This window comes from Pinus tabuliformis, chromosome 9, assembly GCF_031772625.1.
Source record: "Pinus tabuliformis cultivar Carrire ecotype Pingquan chromosome 9, CPIR1, whole genome shotgun sequence".
Classification (NCBI taxonomy): domain Eukaryota; kingdom Viridiplantae; phylum Streptophyta; class Pinopsida; order Pinales; family Pinaceae; genus Pinus; species Pinus tabuliformis.
In genome coordinates this window covers 1,668,492,041-1,668,502,299 of record NC_142307.1, presented here as the reverse complement: position 1 = coordinate 1,668,502,299, position 10,259 = coordinate 1,668,492,041, and the positions used below count along the sequence as shown (strand labels likewise).

Genomic DNA, 10,259 nt, shown 5'->3' with positions numbered 1-10,259 from the left:
ATTTATGTTTATTAGTTTGTTTATGATATTCAGAGTAAATTTTTGATTAAAAAAGTATTAGTCAAGGGCATGCTAACCATATTTTGCACTCATATTTTGCACTCGTTAACCGAATTCATGATATAATTAGATATTTTTATATATACGATATTTTAACTTAACCATTTTTATATACAGTTGCCTATGGACTGGATCAAAAACTTACAGCTATTAGTGTCTGCGATGAAAGCTGAAATAGTCTATTGATTGGAACGTGTGGAATTGCAGACTATTTCTATATTTGACCGACCGACAACTGACTGCCTAACCTTGACAGAGCGAGTGCGTTGACATTAACAATTGTGCAGGAAGAGAAACTATATAGTCATAGCCGCTAAGCTTTAATTATCTGTATATTGAAGCCTTCAGACAACAAGCCTGCCCTGAAACGTGGTCGATCTGAATAACTGGTTATCTCGCTGTATTGATACCAACGTTACTATGTTAAGCTTCAATAACTCACCACATGATTGTTCGGAGGTGGAGGTGCCTTCTTACTTCAGGTGCCCCATATCGATGGAGCTTATGAGAGACCCCGTAACCGTTTCCACGGGCATGACTTATGATCGGGAAAGCATAGAGCACTGGATTTTTTCGTGCAACAAGAAAACGTGTCCTGCTACCATGCAGCCGCTAGAGAATTTCGATTTAACTCCGAACCACACGCTGCGTCGCCTCATTAAAGGATGGTGTCTTGCAAACAGCTCCAAGGGCGTAGAGCAAATCACCACTCCCCGGGCGCCCGTCGACTCCGATCAAATCTCCGCGTTACTTGAAGCTGCACTCAGATCTCCAGCAGTGGAACGCATCAGTGCATTGAAAAAATTGCGGTCCATTGCGCGAGAGAGCGAGGGAAACAGAAGGTGCATGGCGGCGGCCGGTTCGAGTATCGTTCTTGCATCTCTGATAAATTCGTCTTGCTGCGACGACAGTGAGAATGAAAAGTTCAGGGCTTGTGAGGAAACTTTGGGTATATTGCATCTGCTTCCTGTGACCCAGCAAACTGCAAGATCTTTGTCAGAGGCAGCCTGCATTAGGTCCATGGCCTTGGTCTTGCATAAGGGAAACGCTGAAGCTAGACTTCACGCGGTTGTTTTATTGCAGAAGGTTTCCACTTGGATATCTGATTGGGAATTTATCGGCAGGGGAAAGATTGATATTTTCCAAGGTCTCCTAGAGATCATAAAGGGTGAATCCTGCCATCAGGCGATCATGGCTGCCTTGGTTGTCCTCATAGCAATATGTAAAAAGTCCAGAAAGAACAGATTAATGGCTATAGAGGCAGGCACAATATTTTGTCTGATTGAATTACTTCCAGAGGCCGAGAAGCCCAAGTGTGAAAAGATATTAGATCTGTTGGACATGCTAGTGGACTATGCAGAAGGAAGGGCTGCCATGGCTAATCACGCGATGGGCATTGCTGTAGTCTCCAAGAAGATTATTAGGGTTTCAGAAATTGCCACTCAGAAAGCAGTTCGAATTCTTTGGTCGCTTTGCACATATTCTTCAACTGCGTCGATTCTTCGGGAGGTGCTTCAGTGTGGAGCTGTGTCTAAACTTTGCATGCTTCAACAACTCAGTTGCGCAGAAAAAACGAAGCAGAAGGCGAAGGAGGTATTGAGATTGCATGCAAATACTTTTAGAGTCTCCCCTTGTCTTCCGTACCTAATGAGAACTATCATGCACAGTTTCGAAATTTGATCTGATACACCCACGCAATTAAACAGAAAGATGGCCTGAAAAAGGAAGGCATTTTCGTTGTTATGTCAATTTTATTGAATGGGTCGGACTTTAATAATGTTACTTTTAAAAAACAAAGAAACTTGGCCGGCCCATACGGATTCGATGCGTATGAGCATCATTATTGTTATCGACATGTATATAGGCATTTCTATTTCGAAGAGGGAGAGTGCAAGATTATATATACTGTGGATATATCAAATAGTAATGATCTTTTTGGCCCTTGGGGAGATATTTGATTATTATGGGATTATTGATGAATAATATCCTTAACCAATGAAGTTGTTTACAAGCTCGGTGGAGAGCGATATCTATTTACATTATCAAAACTTAGCCATCATCCTCTTACCAAAAGAAATTATCAATTCACTAACAAATTTGACAACACAAAAATATATGTATATAAGAATATAGTAAAATAATAAAAAAAATTCACATTACTATACTATTGCTGGAAGACTATACATATATTATTAACATTTATCATTTTACTTATTAAAACATTTATCATTTTATTTGCTAAAAAAATTCTATTCCTTCCTCTAAACACCCAAAATAATCTCAATTAACAAAATATTAAAATAATATATATATATATATATATATATATATATATATATATATATATATATAATTACGATGATTTTTTCCATAAACATATATTATTCTTATCAATTTTATGAGCAACCTTACATTCAAAATATGTAATCATCTCTTCTTCTAAACCATTTTTTTTTGTATTCTTTTAATGTTCAATAAGTGATTTAACAATGGAGAATTTCCAAGTGTTAGTTCGGAGCATACATCACACACAACAGATTTATACTCAGAGACTTAGACGACAGTAGCAAAGAATAATTTAAGAGACAGACAAATGTAGAAACAACAAGATTACTTAATCAGAAACAGTGGAATAGATAAAACAATCATTGGAGAACAGAAATCACTTTGCATTACATAATAGGCCTCGACCTTGGCTTGCTTTCCTTGGCCAGAGAAATTACAAATTTATAGAGGTTGTAGAAGGATCTAGAATCGTGCATGTGTTTTAGATGGAGATCTAGAAACTAATGGCAGTGTATAAGGATCTAGAATTCTGCATGAATTTGGCTTCACACTTAACATTCTCCCACTTGAAGCCAAATAAGAGTCATGAATCAAGTCACACCGAGTCCTACCATGTCTCTACATAACTCATGTTTATTCTGTGGTAGAATCTTAGTGAGCATATCAGCAGGGTTCCTATCTGTATGAATCTTTTCCAAGGATAATTGTTGTTCCTCCAACACATGCCAGATCCAATGGTACCTTAAGTCAATGTGCTTGGTTTTTAAATGAAATGTTGGGTTTTCCACCAAGTGAATGGCACTCTGACTATCACAATATAACACATACTTGTCCTACTTTATTCCTATCTCTCCTAGGAATCGTTGCATCCACAACATCTCTTTATAAGCTTCTGTTGTAGCTATGTACTCTGCTTCTATTGTAGAGAGGGCTACTATTCTTTGTAGCCTTGATATACTTTCCTTGATCATATTTCTTGCTATAGACACAATGGTCAACTTCCAACCTCTGAAAACCATGTTCCAACATGAATGAATTAAATTTCTTGTACCATTGTTAAGGTGTCTGTTTCAACCCATCGAGACTCTTCTTCAACCTACAAACAAGGCCTTCTTTGCCTTTTTCTATGAAGCCTTCTGGATGCTCCATATAAATTTCTTCCTCCAATTCACCATGAAGGAAAGTAGTTTTTACATCTAACTGTTCACATTCTAAGTCTAAAGCAGCAACTAGACCAAGAATGACTCTAATGGATGACATTTTAACAACAGGTGAGAAAATTTTAGTGAAGTCAATACCTCTTTTTGGGCAAAAACTTTCACTAGCAGCCTTGCTTTATACCTCTCCTTCTTTTCATCACCTTCATGCTTAATCCTGTAAACCCATTTGTTTTGTAGAGCCTTTCTACCTTTTGGGAGGTTTACCAACTCCCAAGTTTTATTTTCCAGCAAACAGTTCATTTCTTCTTCCATTGCTTTCTTCCATTTTTCACTGTGTTCAACTTTACAGGCTTCTTGAAAGCAATTAGGCTCACCTTCATCAGTCAACAAAATATAGTTTGAAGGAGGACACCTTTGTGAAGGCTTATGAGGCCTACAAGATCTGTGAACCAACTGTGGTGGTGCATTATCGGGTTGAATCTCCTGTGAAGGTTCCTACAAGATTCCTTCTTCTTGTTGTTCATCATTTTCCACTTGTTGTTCTTTATGCTCTTCAATTTGTTGTTCATTTTCTTGTATTGGTGGTATGTTTTCTTGCTGCTCTTCAAACCTGCCAATAACCTTCTTGAGCTCCAACTCACCTACAGTGCTCTTGAACATTTCTGACTCATTAAATATAACATCCTTGCTTCTAATAATTTTATGTTTGACTGAATCCCATAGACGATAACCAAAATCTTCATCCACATATCCCAAAAATATGCATTTCATAGATTTATCATCTAGCTTAGTCCTATTTTCTTTGGAAATATGTACAAATGCTTCACATCCAAAGATTTTCAAGTGAGAATAATTCAACTTCTTACCAATCCAAATTTCTTCAGGGATACTGCCATCCAAGGTTGTAGTTGGAGATCTATTTAAGAGGTGGCAAGTGGTCCTGACTGCTTCAGCCCAAAAATTCTTCTTCAAACCAAAATTGAACAACATACTTCACACATTTTCCATAACGGTGCCATTCATCCTTTCTGTGACACCATTCTATTGAGGAGTACCAGGCACAGTCTTCTCATGCTTTATGCCAAACCTGTTACAATATTCCTTAAATGCATTTGAGAAATATTCTCCACCATTATCTGTTCTTAAATGTTTTAGTAATTTGTTAGTCTCTCTTTCAACAGCAACATGGAATTTTTGAAATATTCCAAACACTTCACTTTTATTTTTCATAGGATATGCCCAAACCTTCCTTGATGCATCATCTATAAATGTTACAAAATATGATGCTCTTCCTAATGATTTGATGTTAACATGCCTAAACACATCTAAGTGTACCAATTCTAACACATTTTTCTTTTTGTCATGGCCACCTCTAAGGAATGAAACCCTTCTCTGTCTACCATATATACAATGCTCACAAAGATCAAGATTGTAGGATTTCAAACCTCGAAATATATTTTTATCAACAAGGATTTTAATCCCTTCTCGTTCATGTGACCCAAGCGCTTATGCCACAGATCCCTCTCTATTTTAGCAGGACTAGCTGCTAAACTGCAAGGGGTTTGAAGTTACTTCTTTTGATCTCCTCCTCAGCCTAGGACATTGTAGAGGCTAACATAAACGAGTGTGCTACTCTCCCTGCCATGTGGTTCTATAGCGTTGGATATTCTATCACCTCTAGGAAATGGTAGATTATATGGGAAATTCTATCTCTATTGCTAGAAGTGTGTCTTCCTCACTCTATCACTAAACAATCTACAAACTCTACATTAATAAGGTCTTTACATCTTCCAACAATGATGCATAACATAGCAAGGGGTGATATATAATTTCTGGATGAAGCTATAATTTCCTCCTTTATCATTATAAATTTCTTTAAAAAATTGTGAGGTATGCTAGAGAGATTGAAAATACAGAATTTAATAGAATAGTCATGAATATCCTTGGGAAACTACATTTCTTCAATAGGTTGATAACCTCCTCAAACTATGTGTTTTACATGGAGTAAGTCAGAAAAATTGGCATTATGAATTACTAAATACTAATGGTTTGACATTGAAATATGTTGTAGGCATCAAAGTGGAGGAATGTAGATGGGAGGAAACCAAAAACTGTTAGCACAATATGATTATAATGTGTGCATTGAAGCCACACCATGTTTTGTATAATTTTTACATATTTAAGTGAATCTTTATATATGTAGACTAATAGTAATAATAATAGAAAAATAAATAAATAAATCATAAGAGTTTATTTCATTTCATTAGAATGATATAGATATAAATACAATGTTTATGACCATTGGAATTGGAACCTTCCCCTAAAGATCAAATGTTTTGCGTGGCTGGCTTGAAAGAATAAGATTTTAACATGGGACAATCTATGTCGTAGGGGTTTCATTGGACTTGGGATATGTTTTTTATGTAAGGGGGCACTCGATGACGTGGTCCATGTTTTCCTGTAGTGTCCATTTGTTGTCTCCATTTGGATTGGAGTTCTACGCATCTTAAACATTTATGAAAACTGGAATTTTACATTTATGGAAGCTTGCTTGTGGGACTAGATGTTGAGTTAGAAGGAATATTGGGCCCTTCCTTTAAACATTATAGAGGGAATTTGGAGAAGTATAAATGCAAGTATTTTTAAAAATTCTTCATTGGACGTCAATCACATATGCATCAACATATGTGCTTACCTAAACAAAATCGATCCCATGTCCAATAAGGGACCACTGAGATGCATTCGGCTTATGAATTTTTAGAGAAAATACCCTATGGGTTTCTTTGATGAGGCTTCTAATAAAAATAGCTAATGAAGAAGGGCTTTAACATAATGAAATTTTAATTTCAACCATACTTAACCATGGTAAAACTAGTTCAACAATAGTTAACATGATCATTAATGGTCAACCATATTTAACCATAATTTATCATTGTTAATCCTTGTCATGGAACAATACTAAGGGAGAAATCACCTCTACACCCCAATGAGGAGCTGGGGTCTAAACATGGTTAACAAATAATACCTCCAAATCAAGAAGATAATTAGGCTCTACAATCAACAAAGGATCCCACTCTCTCATTACTGTTGGACAGTTGGCATTGTATGAATAATTGGAAAGTGTGTTGGCATTAATTCCTACAACATAGGAGATATGTGTTAAAAAATTCGCATAGTATCGATGGTTGGTGGCATCCAATGTGTTGGCATTTATGTTAACATTGATGTCAAGCAAGATTAGCATTGATGGCTAAGTGGAAGCAAGAAGTGAGGCGTTGATGTCAACCAAACCAACATTAAGGTTGTTGTTGTTCGAGGGGAGTCGCATGGTTGATGTAGTGTTTTGTAGAGAATCATCATAGTAGTAGGCCTGGTGGGGAATAAATAAAAAGATGACTATGATGGTTGGGAGACCCATGATTTTGAGGCATTTATGCATTATGATATTTACTCAAATTCTCTTAGAAATAGCCTAGTTGGAAAGTTATTGGAAACATCTTTCCAATCATATACTAAAGTATTCAAATCACCCTCTCGTTCAAAATTTGTTGACAAGTCAAAGTCACTTATAGTTGCAGTGTCTAGATGGCTAGAACCCTGGGAAGCCGAGAAGCCCAAAGTCTTATTTAAAAGAAAATTAGGATAGCAGTGAGTCGAGGTTGCGGGGATAGTTCCTCGAATCTTAGTGGGGCAGAAGGTCGAACCGCAGAAGGTGGAAGCCAGAAGGTTTATTTTAAAATGTTATGGGTTTGTAATGAGCCAGTGTAGGGGGAAGCATGGGACTCTGGAACCCTAAAAGGCCCAAAACCCCAAAGGTTTATTTAAAAGGTGGTACAAGATGGCAAGGAACTCAGCTAGCAGGGGACAATATTTGATGGAAAGTCAATTCACAGAACCCGTAACAAGAATTTCCCAAAAGTCAAAAACCCAGAAGCACTTTCAATGGATTTCTAGGAGACATAGAGTTTCCTATAAGTTGAAATTTTCATCAAATGACGAAAGGCACACTAAGGTCAAGGTTATGTATTGGTTTTCTTGTGTTTTCATGACCGAGGGCCTCTAGGCTATTTATGAACAAAAACCATTGCACGTAAGTGTGTGAAGGACATCAGACCGAATACGAAGAAAAGAGTGCAAAGACAAGGTAACATTAGAAGTGGTGCACACTAGTGGGCCAATAACTATAAGATTACCAACCGTAAGCCTTATGAAAGCCAATTTAAAAAAACGTTAGAGCCACATGGCATCAACGCTCCAACTCAATAGTATAGGCATTGTAGTTGGGCCAACAGGTGGAGGTCTATAGAATCTGGCAGACAAAGGTTTTCAAAGGCAACCAGGTGGGCGGTGGGCCAAACACGAAGACTACAAGACCGTAAGATGTAGGTGATCCATTTTATAAGAAGATTTAAGCATCACCACATCCGAGCTCCATCTCGATAGTGGTATATGTTTAATGGCATGGAATGAGTCACAAATCATGGGAACCATGTGCCATATTTCAGAGATATGCCCCTTTGTTTATTTTCCATAATTGGGTTCAACAAATAAACGCATTGAGGACATATGTTTAGTGACTGGACAAGTCAAAAACTATTTAAGAGCTTAGCTCCTTAGGCATGGATAAGTCGACAACTTTGGACAGAAGTCCTCCCTATCTTGTGGTTATGCCATAATTGGCCATGGACATAGTGGGATAAGAAGAAGCATGTGATAGCTAGGTAAATGCACACATAATAGTTGGTATCACTAGAATAAAGGAAGATAGTGAAAGTACCGGTGCAAGGCAGCAAGGACGATAATTGCACAAATTCTTTAATGGAGTCAATGGTGATAATTAAAGGATGGAGACTAAGGTAGAGAGAACCACGATTCCCAGAGGCAACATGTGACTCCATAAAATTCTTATTTTTATCTCTCTTACATGTTGAGAAGAATTGAATTGAAAATATGGCTACATGCAAAATCTCCATACCTGAGTGTTCCTCATGCCACAAATAATTAAATATAAAAGAAGGTCGAGTACTGAAGGTTAGGCCTAGATCAAGGAAGCCTTGCAGATGTACATCTCGACCCATGTGAGCCTTAAAGAGCATCAATGAAGTGCTAGTTTGATGTTCGAATATTGTATCAAGTATAATCCAATCCAGTGGTACTCCTTGAGTGTGCAAGTTGACTAAGATTTAATTCTCAGTATTGAGAATTACACAGGTTCCTATTCTTTGAATTAATCGTGCTACAATTGCATTTGTTGAGTAGCATAGTCAAGAAAATGCTTAAGATTTCATGCTAAGCATTTAATATGGTAGTAGTGGCAAGTAACTAGATGTTACAACAGTATGGAGGGCCATTCATAGAGTATAGTGTCAGGAAATGTGTTTGGCTTCAGAGATAACATCAACCATTGGGTAGAAATTAAACAAAATCTAGGACAATAATTGAGAAACTGCAGAAAAGCAACAATGTTGCTAGTGAGATGTGTAGAGAGCTCGGTCTGTCAGTGGTTCTAAGAAGAGGCCAAGTGTGCCTCGACTGCAGAGAAAGGATGAGTTCCTGTGTACAAGAAGAGAGTCGAGAGTAAAGAGCTGCGTATGAGAATGTATGCTACTATAGAGTAGACAGAGTGTTCCGTTGGATGAATGAAGAGAAGGCTCCAGAAAAGAACTAAACTAAAATTAGGCAGAGTGGCTACCAATTATAGTGAGTAATAACTTCCTTTTTGAGTGTGGGACGGACCCTGCATACAGGGATTTGGTGCTTCCATTTGAGTGGGTGTCTAATTAGAGCTTGGGGGTTGGTGCCTCCTACAAGTTGGTGCTTGCATATATCCAAGGAGCTACAATTTGATGCTTGCAATAAATCCATGAAGTTGGTGCTTCAGTTGGTTCTTCTTGTAGGTTGGTTAGGTGAACACAAAAGAAGGGGGTTGGTTATTCCTTATAGTGGGTGCTAGAAAAAAATCAAAGGGATGTGGTGCTTCCTGTGAGTGGCGGCCCACAAACAATGTCATGTAATAGAGTAGGAGCTCTTTTTTACATCAAATAGCAAACAAGCTTTGGTGGTTTTTCTCCTGGAAGGGTTTCCATGTTAAACCTTTGTGTTTCATGTGTTTGTTACTCATTACGTTTATTCTTGTGTTGATTTATATGGATGTTGTTATCATTCATTAATTGTTGTACATAGAGTGGGCTCCCTGTTTGAATGAGAAACTATAAATTAGCATAAAAAGTTTAAATTAGCCTTAATATTGATCCACCTCCCCTCTCAATATTAAAATTGTTTCCAACAATTATAGTATATTGATCCAAGTATATCTTATAGGCTACACTTAAGGAAATATCTCAATTATATAGTAAATAAAACGCTTTCCCTCTCAAGCAAGGACAAAAAGGACAATAGGAAGGTTACTAGAATTTAGCTAAATGTTAGCATAAGGGTGTTACTTCTCAAACTAAAACATCAAGTCTCACCAAAAACCTTTCTTTTATAAGACAAAATATAATGCACGTTAGTCATCAAGAGCAATCATGGCCATATAATTATGTGATTCAAGACTTAGCTTGGGGATTGCACATGCATATTTTTTAGAGCCACTTTTAGGAATGATTCCAAATAAAAGAAATTCAGATTTTCTGTCACGAATAATTCCCAAATAAATATTTTTGGATTTTATCTTAGGAAGATTTCCAAATAAATTGATTTTAAAGGTAAATTTGGCTTAAAAGGTTATTCCTTGACTAATTTTTTAATTAT

The 10,259-nt window shown here is 37.1% G+C and overlaps 1 pseudogene; it reads left to right on the top strand.

Annotated features, from left to right (window-relative positions):
* The first annotated feature begins 480 nt into the window (after positions 1–480).
* LOC149155282 (E3 ubiquitin-protein ligase PUB23 pseudogene) lies at positions 481–9,924 on the top strand (annotated as a pseudogene).
* Positions 9,925–10,259: the final 335 nt, after the last annotated feature.